Source organism: Onychostoma macrolepis, chromosome 24, assembly GCF_012432095.1.
Source record: "Onychostoma macrolepis isolate SWU-2019 chromosome 24, ASM1243209v1, whole genome shotgun sequence".
In the NCBI taxonomy this organism is placed as follows: domain Eukaryota; kingdom Metazoa; phylum Chordata; class Actinopteri; order Cypriniformes; family Cyprinidae; genus Onychostoma; species Onychostoma macrolepis.
This window is the reverse complement of record NC_081178.1, coordinates 4516115-4530394: the sequence shown is the minus strand read 5'-3', so window position 1 is coordinate 4530394 and position 14280 is coordinate 4516115. Positions and strand designations below refer to the sequence as shown.

At 35.9% G+C, this 14280-nt stretch overlaps 1 protein-coding gene across 8 annotated transcripts in view; it reads left to right on the top strand.

Moving 5' to 3' along the window:
• The window catches only part of srcin1b (SRC kinase signaling inhibitor 1b), a 64938-nt gene continuing 50658 nt past the window's right edge, over positions 1-14280 (top strand). For all 8 annotated transcript variants that reach the window (XR_009269015.1, XR_009269014.1, XR_009269013.1 and 5 more), the window contains exon 1: positions 1-282. The gene's annotated coding sequence lies outside the window, so the exon portion shown is untranslated. The remainder of the gene's footprint in view (positions 283-14280) is intronic.

Genomic DNA, 14280 nt, shown 5'->3' with positions numbered 1-14280 from the left:
TATCAGATGAGCTCGGTTTGTGCCATGCGGACCTGCACACACACACACACACACGTTCACACACACAGTCGCTCACACACACCACGCTGGCCAGCAATAGGCTGGTGCAGTCGATTCCCAGTGAAGACACGGATCTGAGACAGAGGGAGAGATCAGGATGGGTGTTACAGGAGAAATGAAGGAGGACGAGGCTGCGTAAGACAGCGCTGAGAGATAAAGCGAGGGTGGGTGAGCAGAAGGGAGGAGAGGAGAGAGGAGAGGAGACAGCACCAGCCTCAGCAGGTATGTACCGTTGCATCACCGTTATCCTCAAGGATTGAAGAATCCCATCTATTCCCATCATGAAGCAGTTTGAATGTAAAATTGATCCTTTGGGAAGCCACAAACTGTTCTGGTTCCACACTGATAGATACTGAGAGCTTTGCGTCCACGTTTTCTTGAAGCTCCAGTTTTGATTGCATTTGAATCAATATTCATAAGGCACTTTTTATTCTAGTGTTCTAGAGTCGGAGGGACAGACAGGCAGAAAGAGAGAGACACAGGCAGATGCATGTCTTTTAATGCCTTGTAATGGAGAGCTATATGAACTCCTGTGAGTGTGTGAGCGAATGCCGTGGACCGATGGGATGTGGCGACTGTCTCTCCATCATTTCACGGACTGCAGAGAGAGTGAGACCGCTGGAGAGACAGACAAGAAGAAAGAGGGATCCAAGAGGGAAAGTCTGTCCTCTGCGGGAAAATGAGGAGCAATTTTGAGACAGGAAGGTGAAGGAACTTAGATGCTTTTGAGGTGGAAGCAGAGCTCTGGAAGTGTGCAGTATTTTTGAATTGAGAGGAAATATCTTTGAGATTAATCCATGAGATGGGAGGGAGAATTATATGATGGACTGAGAAAACAGGGAAGGGAAGAGATGTGACAGCAGAGGAGGTAGAGTGAGTGGAACGAGAATTGAGCCGTGGAGAAAGGGATGAATGGATGAAGAGAAGCCTGGGCTGATGTACCCATCAATCCATGATGAATCGCCAAATAATGTTGGGTTGCATAAACGCCCAACTGATCATTTATTGACTTTCGAGGCTCCTGTGCTGAATGAAGCACATATTGATCATTTCAAACCATAATGACAGTTGGTTCAATCGAAAATAAAATTACTTACCCTCATGTTGTTTTAAAACCTTCTTTGAGAAGAAATAACATTGTACCCCACTGACGTTGAATTGACAAAAACACTGAGATGTTTTTCAAAATATCTTCTTTTGTGTTCCACACAAGAACAAAGTCATACACGGTTTTGGAACGACATGAGTGTGAGTCAGGAGGCCTTTACAAGACACCATTTTCAACTAAAAACAAAACATTTGTATGCATTTTGGCCATTCGTTTACATGACAACGCATTTTTGGGGGTCTGAAAATGCTAACTTTTGAAAACGAGTGTCAAGTTTTTGAAAATGATACTGTTATCATCTTCATGCAAACTACGCAAATGAGAATTTGTGAAAACTTTTTAGTGACATCGCCATCTACTGGCCTGGCATGCATAATACAGCATTTTTAGTTGTTTTTGCTGGGATTTTATTTTGACAATGTCATCTGTACATGAAACTTTTCAAAAATGCAAAGAAAAAACGTTTCTGTTTTTAGTGCATCATTGTCATGTAAGCATACCCTTAAAGGATAGAACTTTAATTTTTAGTTGAACTGTTCCTTTAAAACTACAAGGAAGGAATTAGATGCATGTTTTTATCCAACTACACCATTGCTGAAAAGATTTGATTTGAATCATAGATGTATAAATCACTGGATGAGTGGGGAGAACAGAATCCATTCAGCCCTGCAGTGTTTCTATGTCTCTCACTTTTACTTTTAAAGTTGATTTAATTTAAAGTTGGCATGAAATGTAAATTCTAAATTAATCTAATGATCTTATTTTGAATGATTCATCCATGCTTCATGTAATTTTTATGTTGTAATTTTTAATCAAAATGTCATAACTGGGACTTCTGGTGAAACGGCAGACTTCTCTCTGGTGACATATGCTGACTCCAGTCATTTCAACTGCTTAAACCCCGCCCCTTTCTCACAATCGACTTCAAACTAGCCGCTGCCGCTGTCCAAATAACAAGCATAGGTAGAACCAAATCCCGTCCTACACTTTTTTTTCTTTTCTGATTCCAAATCCCTTTTACTCAGATGTACTTAACAATATGGAAAAAAAGATCTGTCCCTAACAAGATAAGTATGTTACATTCTCAGTGTTGCCACAAGGGGCACTACAACGAACATTTGTGCAAACACTCTTCTTCTACTAACTATTTTTTCTTTCAGGACATATAATGAAATATCGTTAGGTAAAAGCAGGTTAGTTAAAAGTTAGTACTGTTGACTTGGCTTTTAAATTCACATTCCGTTCCTGAATTTAAATTGAATTTGAATTTGGCTAGCAAACAGGATGCAGAATTTAAAATTTGGGGCGTGGAAATGTCGCCACAATAACAGACCGGTGCGTAAAACTCTTGGACATATTTTAAAGATTCTATGCCGCAAACTATATTTCTATTACTATTTTTCACGTACTTTTGAAAATCCAATGTTTAGTTGATCCTGATAAGCGCTCGTCATCACAGTTGTAAACACGACGACTTCTAATATGAGAGGGTTTGGCATCACGGCATCTTTGTTTCCTGGTGGAACGTTAAAGTACGCAACACACACGTCTCCTGGAAATCCTAACCAATCCGATGACGACTTCGAAACTCCTGAAGTGTTTCCAGCTAAGTGTGCCGTATGCATCAGACGTTCAGCCAGCGGTCCGTGACGTCTGAGGCTGAGACTACTGTGAAGTTGACTTAATAAAACAGAAATAATATTAGTCATAAACACTATAAGTTCAGAATGTGGATCCATAAAGGGGAAGCGTGTAACTGCAGCACCACCAGTGGCAACAAACAGAATTGCAAAATAATGATTATTTCCAAATAGGTTTCTGAAAGTTCACGCTCTTTGGGAAAACCAACCTACAAATGGCTTACTTGTTTTTGAATGATAAATTGGGATATGAGAAATGGTTTCAGCTTTACAATTGTACAATACAAAGCATTAAGATGCAGATATGTGGCAGAGGGTGATGATGGAAGTCTTGGTCGACTGCCATCATTAACATCTGTCTGAGTGTCCGGATTGTAATATTAGATCCTTAAATGCATTAAACCCCCAGAAGACTTTACAGCTCCATCCGTGTCTTTTCACATGATGCATGCCCATCACGTCATGGGAATGCAACACAAAAACACCAGTATTTGTAGTTTCTGGCCCCGCTGCTCCAAGCAAGTGTTTTCTTGTTTGATTTGTACGGTTTGATTGTACATCTCGTACCTCAGAGAGTCGTGTGGCGTCTGATGGTAACGCTTCACTCATCACAACATCGTCTGTGTCTCGATGGGACAGTGTGCGTTTGGTGCTTGAGATAAAGAGAGAAAGAAAAGTTGCGTGTGCATGACGGAGCAAAAAAGAAGAATAAGGTGGATATGTTGCTGTTGGGATGTCATGAACATCTGTCTCTCTGTCAATGAAGCTTCAAAAACTGAAGCTGGAAGTAGATTGAGATACCCAGAGGAGTAAGACTGAGTGTGTTTGAGAGAGAGAGAGACATAAAAGTGGACAGACAGAATAAGAAAGAGAAAGACCTGAAAGCTAAGAATGTAATTGTTTGTGGAAAAATGGATAAAAGATCTACAGAAAAGAAATATAGATGTCATATAGATGTCCCTGTTTTGCGGATTTTGGTGTGTTTTCCAACTTGGATTTGGAAATGTCTCTCTTTTACAGAATGTTCAAAACTCATACACTGCGGAAAAGCAAGCTAACAATGTTTGAATTTAAAATTTAAAAGTTATGTTTTAAAAAAGTTGTAGTGTATATAGTATATACAAAGTAAAATATGAAATACAATTAAAAAAGTTTTTTTTAATATGCTAAATAGTTTTATTTGTCTTATGTTCACATATTTATTTTGTTTTATTCATGTAAAGTCATAATTTTGTTATATTATAGTACTGTTATGATCTCTTTGCTGTTTGCAATGTTTACGATTTACTATTTTTCAAAATGTGATTTTTGGTGAAACCAGTTTGGTTTCAAATGTCATTATAGTTATTTTTATTTATTTTAAATTAATAAAATCAGCAGAGGACCTCGAGACAGCAATCAAACTCGGGTCGCCGCGAGCACAATTACGCATGAGGCTATTGCCACCGTCAAATATCATTATAATTATTAACGTCATTAGAATTATTAGTTAGAATAATATAATATAATGCAGCCTATAACAAAAAACTAAAATCTACAAAAATGTATTTTAATTCATAGATAAGTGAGATTTCAGTGCTGTGCAGAAGTTTGGGGTTGGTAAGATTTTTAAGATTTTTTCAAACATTTTTGAAGGCTTCATTTATTTGATCAAAAATAAAATATTTCAATTTAATTTAATTTGTATAGAAAGTTTAAAAGAACATTTTTTTTTAAATATAAATATTTTTTAACATTTACTGTCATTTTTGATCAATTTAAACGCATCCTTGCTGAATAAAAGTACACATACAGTTGTGCTCAAAATTATTCATACCCTTGGTAAAAAATCAAAGATAAAAAAAGAAGGCTGTGAAAATAAATCTGTATCATTAATCCTTTTGATCTTTTATTTTAAAAATTTTCATTGGAGAATAAAAATTTGAAATGAGAAAAAAATCTCATTATGAAATAAATGTTTTTCTCTAATACACAATGGCCACAATTAATCATACCCTTTTATTCAATACTTTTCGCAACCTCCTTTTTCCAAGATATCAGCTCTGAGTCTTCACCTATAATTCTTGATAAGTTTGGAGAACATTTGACAAGAGATCAGAGACCATTCCTTCATCCAGAATCACTCCAGACCCTTTAGATTCCCAGCTCCATGTTGGTGCTTCTTCTCTTCAGTTCACCCACTCATTTTCTATAGGGTTCAGGTCAGAGGACTGAGACAGCCATGGCAGAAACTTGGTTTTGTGCTCAGTGGCCCATTTTTGTTTTGATTTTGATGTTTGTTTGTGGATCATTGTCCTGTTGGAGGATCCAACCACAGCCCATTGTAAGATTTCTAGCATGGACAGTCAGTTTTAAATTTTTTATCTGTTGGTATTTGATAGAATCCTTGATGCCATGATGCCAAAAAGATATCCAGGATCTCTGGCAGAAAAATATGCCCACAACATTAAAAATACAGCAGTATATTTCATTGTACACATGTGGGATACATTTTTTTATCCCTGTGTGCACCAAACACATCTTGAGTGTTTGCTGCTAAAAAGCTCATTTTTTAGTTTCATCTGACCATAGAAGCCAGTCCCATTTGAAGTTCCAGTCGTGTCTGATAACTGAATATGCCGGAGTTTGTTTTTGGATGAAAGTGTTTTCTTTTCTAGAATTTTCTTGAAACCCTCCCAAACAACATGTGGTGATTTAGGTGCTGTTTGATCTTTTTTTTGAGGCTTTCTGACCCCGAGACTCAACTGTTTTCTGCAATTCAGCTGTGATCTGCAATTCAGATGCGTCTTTGGCCACTCAAACTCTTCCAGGCAGATTTGTAACATTTTCTGTTGATTGGAAAATTTTTAATTATTGCCCTGATGGAAATGGGAAGGTTGAATTTTTAATGCTTTAGCTCTTTTCTTACAGCCACTTTCTAATTTGTAAAACTTAACAATCTTTTGCTGCACAACAGAAATACATTCTTTGATTTTACTCATTGTGACGGATGATTAAGGGAATTTGGCCTTTGTTTCCCCTCATATTTATATTCCTGTGAAACAGGAAGCCATGGCTGGATAATTTCATGTTCATAATCACGCTGGTGTGATAAAAAATGCAAATATGAATGGGAATATACTTAAGAGATATTTCAATCATAAGAATTTTTTAGGGGTACCAATAATTGTGGCCATTGTGTACTAGAGAAAAATATTAATTTCATAATGTGATTTTCCCCCACTTTTACCTTTTTTTTTTTTTTTTTTTGCTTAAATTAAAGGTTAGATTTTTAAAAACATTTGAATGAAAGATCAAATGGATAAACAATGCAGAGTTATTTTCATAGCCTTCTTTGATCATATTTACCAAGGGTATGAATAATTTTGAGCACAACTGTATGTATATATATATATATATACACACACACACACAAACTATATTTATTTTATTAATTTATTAGCAATATGTATAGTTCCTTTTTTTTTTTTTTTTTACATTTATTTATATTACACTTATAATACATATTTTATGTATTGTAACTATTTATTTATTTACCTATTTATTTACATGTCATTTATTTGTATTTACAAACCTTGTAACCTTGCTGTTTACCATCTCTAGTATTCAGTATGTTTGATGAATGCATTAATACATTTGGCTGATGCTTTTATCTAACATGACGTGATTGCATCAGTGTGTGTATAGAAAAGACTGGCATGCTGGCAGAATGTGTATCTGAGATAAAGAGTGAAGTGCTTTCTAAATAGATCACTTAGCTGTGTATTTAAACGCACAAAAACACACACGTACACACAATACCTTGCAGGAAAAAGCCCTCTCCGCAGTGATTTTATTAGGTTGACACGCTCAAATTTTGCTCTTGCTGACCACAGCCTCTCTCTCTTTCTCTAATGCACACACTGTAAAGCTTCACACTTGATTTAGCACATTTGCAAGATACCATCCAGAACATACCAACCACACACACACACACACACACACACGCATACACCGAGCATCAGAAACATCATTCTAGAGCAGATGAGCTCTCTGCAGTGTTATCTAGTGCTGAGGTGACCGCGTGCGTCCCGCTGAAGAGATGGGAATTAAAGAGCCACTCACTCGCTCACTACTGAGGAAGGAAGAGGAGGGAGTCAGCTAAGGAGTAAATGAGTGCCAGGAGAGATGGGGTGGAAGAGTCTGATAGGAGAAGAGAGACAGGCTCTGTTACTGTGGGTCCCAGTAGACTGCATGGATTAGGAAGACAGGCGCATGTGCAGCGGCGTGGATAGATGGATTACAGTGATGCATTGACTCTCAGCGCACAGACGTGCTGCAATACTGCCTTTCTATAAGATAATACAGTACAGAATGACTGCACAACAGTGACTTCATACAATACACTGCACAATACAATACTGCACATGTGCAACTATCTATCTATCTATCTATCTATCTATCTATCTATCTATCTATCTATCTATCTATCTATCTATCTATCTATCTATCTATCTATCTATCTATCTATCTATCTATCTATCTATCTATCTATCATTCATTCGTTCATTCATTACTTCTATCATTCTATCTATCTATCTATCTATCTATCTATCTATCTATCTATCTATCTATCTATCTATCTATCTATCTATCTATCTATCTATCATTCTATCTATCTATCTATCTATCTATCTATCTATCTATCTATCTATCTATCTATCTATCTATCTATCTATCTATCTATCTATCTATCTATATCTATATCTATCATTCATTCGTTCATTCATTACTTCTATCATTCGATCTATCTATCTATCTATCTATCTATCTATCTATCTATCTATCTATCTATCTATCTATCTATCTATCTATCTATCTATCATTCTATCTATCTATCTATCTATCTATCTATCTATCTATCTATCTATCTATCTATCTATCTATCTATCTATCTATCTATCTATCTATCTATATCTATATCTATCATTCATTCGTTCATTCATTACTTCTATCATTCGATCTATCTATCTATCTATCTATCTATCTATCTATCTATCTATCTATCTATCTATCTATCTATCTATCTATCTATCTATCTATCTATCTATCTATCTATCTATCTATCTATCTATCATTCATTCCTTCTATCATTCGTTCTATCTATCTATCTATCTATCTATCTATCTATCTATCTATCTATCTATCTATCTATCTATCTATCTATCTATCTATCTATCTATCTGTCATTCGATCTATCTATCTATCTATCTATCTATCTATCTATCGCTCTATCTATCGCTCTATCGTTCTATCTATTATCTATCTATCATTCGTTCATTCTATCTATCTATCTATTCATCTATCTATCTATCTATCTATCTATCTATCTATCTATCTATCTATCTATCTATCTATCTATCTATCTATCGCTCTATCATTCTATCTATCGTTCTATCTATCATTCCATCTATTGTTCTATATATCTATCTTTCTATCTATCATTCCATCTATTGTTCTATCTATCTATCGCTCTATCTATCATCTATCATTCTATCTATCTATCTATCTATCTATCTATCTATCTATCTATCTATCTATCTATCTATCTATCTATCTATCTCATCTATCTATCTATCTATCTATCTATCTATCGCTCTATCTATCGCTCTATCTATCGCTCTATCATTCTATCTATCGTTCTATCTATCTATCATTCCATCTATTGTTCTATCTATCTATCTTTCTATCTATCATTCCATCTATTGTTCTATCTATCTATCGCTCTATCTATCATCTATCATTCTATCTATCATTCTATCTATTGTTCTATCTATCTATCGCTCTATCTATCATCTATCATTCCATCTATTGTTCTATCTATCTATCTGTCTTTCTATCTATCATTCCATCTATTGTTCTATCTATCTATCATTCCATGTTGTTTTGTTTATCTACAGTAGTATATCAAAGGACACAAACAGTTACAAACAGAAACACATTCCTGTATTTTCTTTATTTTGCTCTTTCTCTTGTTCTATAGGAAACAGTGATTGTTATGGCAGCTATGTTCAGTCTGCTCTGATCTGTCTGACCTTCATACTTTTAACAGCTTGTATCAGAACCCAGCGGACGGCTGAAGACTCTTGCTCAAGACTCTAGGTTGCAAACACAGGTGTTGTCGATCGGTTTCTCAGCCGAGGTGACAGAGGAACTGGAGAGGATCAGCGATCAGTCTGACCTTCTCACCTTGAGCATGACTGAGCACTGATGCTCCATAAGCCTCTCTGGATGAATAATGTCCGCTAAATGGCAAGTGACTGAATAAGACTTGATAAACCGAGAGCTGGCTTTAAAGTCGCGAGACTGAACGTTTTCAACCCGTTTATCTGACATCTCAGTTCCAAAATGTCATACCTGACTCAAGATTTACAACATGCAAATTAGTTCTATCTATCTATCTATCTATCTATCTATCTATCTATCTATCTATCTATCTATCTATCTATCTATCTATCTATCTATCTATCTATCTATCTATCTATCTATCTATCTATCTATCTATCTATCTATCTATCTAAAGTGCTATTAAGCTCTATTTCCTGCAGGGATGCTTTCACATTCATGAAACCACATTTCCCCTTAACAAATCTCACAGCACCTTTTCCTAGATAAAACAAATTCTTTCCAGCGTCTTTATACCTGCGTCTCTGGAGATTCAGCCCCACACCGAGCTATTGCTTCAAATGCTAAAACGTCTTGCTGTTGGTGAAGCAGTAAAATATGAAGTGATGAGATGTCAAGAGGAAGGAGAGTGTTTACAGTCTTTTGGGTTTTGGATCGTTCCATCACTCACTAAGGGTTCAGTTCGTAAAACAGACGTTTTAGTTGTGAGTAATTGTTAAGCTGTTGCTGATTGAACACCACTGCATAGCAACAGGCTAAAATTCACTCAGAACAGCTTAGACCAGTAAAAAAAACTGTGTAATACTCACGGTTACCAGTTTCTTCAAATGACTAACCTGAAGATTGATTAAGACATCAGCACTAGATATTCTTGATGAAAGTCTTAAGTGTGAAAGAGGACGGTTGGCTATTTATATTACACAAGCGTCGTACTTTCTTCTTTCTGAATATTTTGTTTTGTTCAGACAATTATCTGACACGACAGTTTCTCCTCCCGCGAGGCTTCGCATTCTTGTCAGAAAAGACAGTGCAGAGAGGAAGACAGCGACTCTCTTTCATTTTCACCCTGTCTCTCTCTCTCTCTCATTACTGTTTGGATTATGGATTTTCATATCAGGGCAGAGTTTCCTTTGAAGGCCCCTGCAGCGGTGCTGCTGTACAGTAAGTGGGTTGCGTGCTTCTCTTCTCCATCATCCTTTTCTCCTTTTCTCTCTCTCGTTCTCTCTTTTCCCGGACATTTTTGAAGTCGCTGGCTGTTAAACGCCTCTCGAGCCGTGCAAGTATTTTTAAACGCCTAGACGTCTTGCATATACCTCACACACACATGCTCAAAAAAAAAATAAAATAAAAAATCTCTTCATGCTTTGAGGTCATGATGTGGGCACTCAAATCTCTCCATTCAGACTTTCATATGATGTAGGACAGCTGCTGCCCTGCTTCTCTCTGTTTCTCGGTGTCTCCTTCTCTGTCTAGTAAAATGAGAACACAGGAGCGTGTTTTTGAGTGAGCAATAGTATCATTAGCACTGTTGCACTGGCATTTGAATTCTTCAAGTGGTAGGTGCTAAATGTCTCTGAGTGAGCAGTCATTGTCAGTCCACAAAGAACAAAATCATGTTTTTAAGGTACGATATTATGAACAATGGGATAATAATCACTGGGTTAGATTTTTCTCTGAGTTCTCTCGATCTGTCAAATAATTGGTATTTATTACTTTTAGGAAGAAATTCTGAGCAGAAGGTCTAAACTACACGTTTTTTTCTGCATAACTCTTCACAAAGACTGCTGCAACATGTTGAGTTCTTTCCCCCTGAACGACATGTATATAGAAATGAATTGTGTTTGGTAGCCTTTTTTCTTCTTCCTGAAATAGAAACTAAGCTGTTATTGAATTTCAAGATTGAGAGACAATGGCTCCGTGGGCTAATTATGACTTACTTTCTGTTCATTACGAGAACAATACTGGAATGCTAAATAGTTGCTAAAAAGCACTTTTAGAGCAAGAGACATGGTTATTATGAATTATAATGAACCGTAGAATGTGGTCCAAAGATCCATCAGGAAGTTATCATCCAGTTCCTGTCAGGATATTTCATGTTCATAGAGATATTTGGCTGGATATTTTTATGCTGAGTTGGATTTCATTCCTACCAAAAGTGAACCGTTTGCTTGCAGCGGAATCTTTTTTTTTTTTTTTTTGTAATTCCTTACTGGCCAAAGCTGTTCAGACTGAATTTCAGCAAGTCGCTTTGTGTTTGCTAGGGTGTTTCAGATGGTTCCTTCATCTAAAAACCCCGATTCAGAGTGTTGCAGAGTTGCAACTAAATCATTTTGAAAGTGAAATTCACTGCATTTCAACAAAGTTGTGTTATGCGACAACCTACTAGCTACGCAATAAGCAGTGTTGGGGAGCAACTAGTTACATGTACAGTAATGGCGTTATGTAATTTAGACAGGCCAGGGTCTACGGGGGTGCTAGAGGGTGCTAAGCAGCCTTAAACTAAATCAATAGCACCCTCAGATAAAGCTGCAATAATAAAGCATTTCATTGCAGATTTGGCAAACTATCTAGTGCGTTATGGTTTGTGCTCTGGAGATTGGTTTCTATTTCAACATGGTTTTGCAGCGTTGAGCAACGTAGCCAATCACAGACATATCTGTTGATTTCTTGAGTGCAACAGCCAATCAGAGGCATTTAAGTTAGAATCCACTTACCGCTCAAATCGCAGGAGTTTGTTCAGGTATCACGAATCATTTCATCATATCATCATCAACTGTTGACTTATATCAGAAATCTTCCAGTTTTGTGGACGTTTACACAAAGACCAGTCACAGTTATAATTATATAATATATTATAATTACAGTCCGGTGGCTATAATTACACAGGACATTGATAGGCCACTCAGCATTTGACCAGTGGATTTACAAAAAATCATTTCAATTTTAAGAAGTTTTTCTTAACATATCAACACTGCATCAACTACTGATAAACACGTTAATTTTCATTTGAATTATCATTCAGTGGGTTATTTAACCATGCGTTTCAAATGCGTTTTGTCTTTCAAATGCATTAAAATGCACAAATTCATGTTATTTCTTATTTACATGTAATGCAGGGATTCCCAAACTTTTTTGGTATATATTTGTAACCTTTTTAATATATTTTCTTTCTCTTTGTAATTATATTTCAATATGGTAAACGATTATCCTATTTAAGCTAGTGCTGTCAAACGATTAATCACGATAAATCGCATCCAAAATCAAAGTTTTTGTTTACATAATATATGTGTGTGCTGTATATATTTATTATGTATATATAAATACACACACATACAGTATATATTTAGAAAATATTTACATTCATATAATTTATATTATATATAAATATATTTAATATAAAACATAACTTGTGTCTATTTATATATACATAATAATTATATACAGTACACACACATATATTACGTAAACAAAAACTTTGATTTTGGATGCGATTTATCTCGATTAATCGCGATTAATCGCTTGACAGCACTATTTTAAATCAATGTGATAAACAAGTTAGGACTAAGTAGTCTGATTATATTATCTAAAATGTGTAATGTAATGGATTATGTTACTAACTACAGTTTTTGTCATGCAATTTGGAATCAGTAACGGATTACAATTGGCAAGTAATCTACGCAGCACTGGTCTCTATTCAGTCTTTTTTCAGCCAAAACTGCATTGATGGCTACAGGTTAATGTGCATGCATATTTAACCAGATTTGGTCTTCTGGACATGTTTGTGATTCTTTCACACAACATCTGTAACCCCATATGTTGGCTTTGACATCAATATGCATGCTGACGGTTTTACATGCATGCTTACAAATAAAAGCGTTGCAGTTGCTGCAGGCAGCCATTAAATCTGCTTTTCATTATCGCTAGATGACACTGAGGTCAGCGTAGCATGTTTTACCGCTGATGAACCATGCAGATAGGATGGTTATTCATTTAAGACACGTCCTCCGACACCCAGCGGTGCTCCTCACGAGGGGACTGACCCTGAGAACGGCTACATTAGTGTCAATCCTCAATCTCTGACCGTTTAGAGCCTCCTGTGGGCGGTCTGTCACAAGGTCAAAGGTTAAACAGAATCCCGTCTCCGCCGAGAGACTCCTGAGAGACAGAGGGAGAGATGTTAATTAAAACATAGTGGCGAGGGGTCAGATTTTGTGCCTCATTTAAATCTACTGGTGTGAAATCTTGGTCCGCTGACGGTTTTCGTGATACGGGTTTCTCCTCGTGGCAAAATTAATTAACATTCAGCCGTCGCCGCGATGATTTAATGCTCATACTTATAATTAGATAGTTTCCTCGTTATTTTCCCAAAGCAACATGCCTGTTCGGTGTGTGCGTAATAAGTTGTGCGCTGGATAACAAGCAGAACGAGTTGGAGTTTTATTCCACCTTCCACTTTAGCATGTCCCGCTGGTTTATCTGCTAACGCTGATTAGTATCTAATCAGACGTTCACCTTCCAGCAGGTGTTTCATGTACTCTGAAATATCAGCCTCAAGTTATGATTGCTTGTTCATTTCCTCCATGACATCATCATTTCGGTATCATGATATCTTTAATTTGGGCTCATGCATATCTTGTGCCCTAATTTCCTGTGAGGAACTTGTGAACTGCACTGAGTGATTTTCTTAGTATGTTTGTCTTGTTTTCCAGTACAAATATCTTTTAAACATTTTTAAACCAAGAAACGTACACTTGAGAAGCACAATGACATATTATCAAAATTATTATTAATAAACTGTACATATATATTATCAAAATGTTTATGCTTAAAAAAAACAAGAAAAATTTCAGCCAATGAGGTAAGAAAAATAAACAAATAAAGTTTGTTTATTTATTTCTTATTTAATTTTTTCTTGAATACTTTGATATTTGTACTGGAAAGCAAGATTCTTTTTAACAAAGTATTCTGACAAAAATGTGACCCTGGAGCACAAAACCAGTCTTAAGTGGCTGGGGTATATTTGTAGCAATAGCCAAAAATACATTGTATGGGTCAAAATTATTGATTTTTCTTTTATGCCAAAATCATTAGGATAATAAGTAAAGATCATGTTCCATGAAGATATTTTGTAAATTTCTACTGTAAATATATCAAAACTTCATTTTTGATTAGTAATATGCATTGCTAAGAACTTCATTTGGACAACTTTAAAGTTGATTTTCTCAATATTTAGATTTTTTTGCACCCTCAGATTCCAGATTAACAAATAGTTGTATCTCGGCCAAATATTGTCCGATCATAACAAAC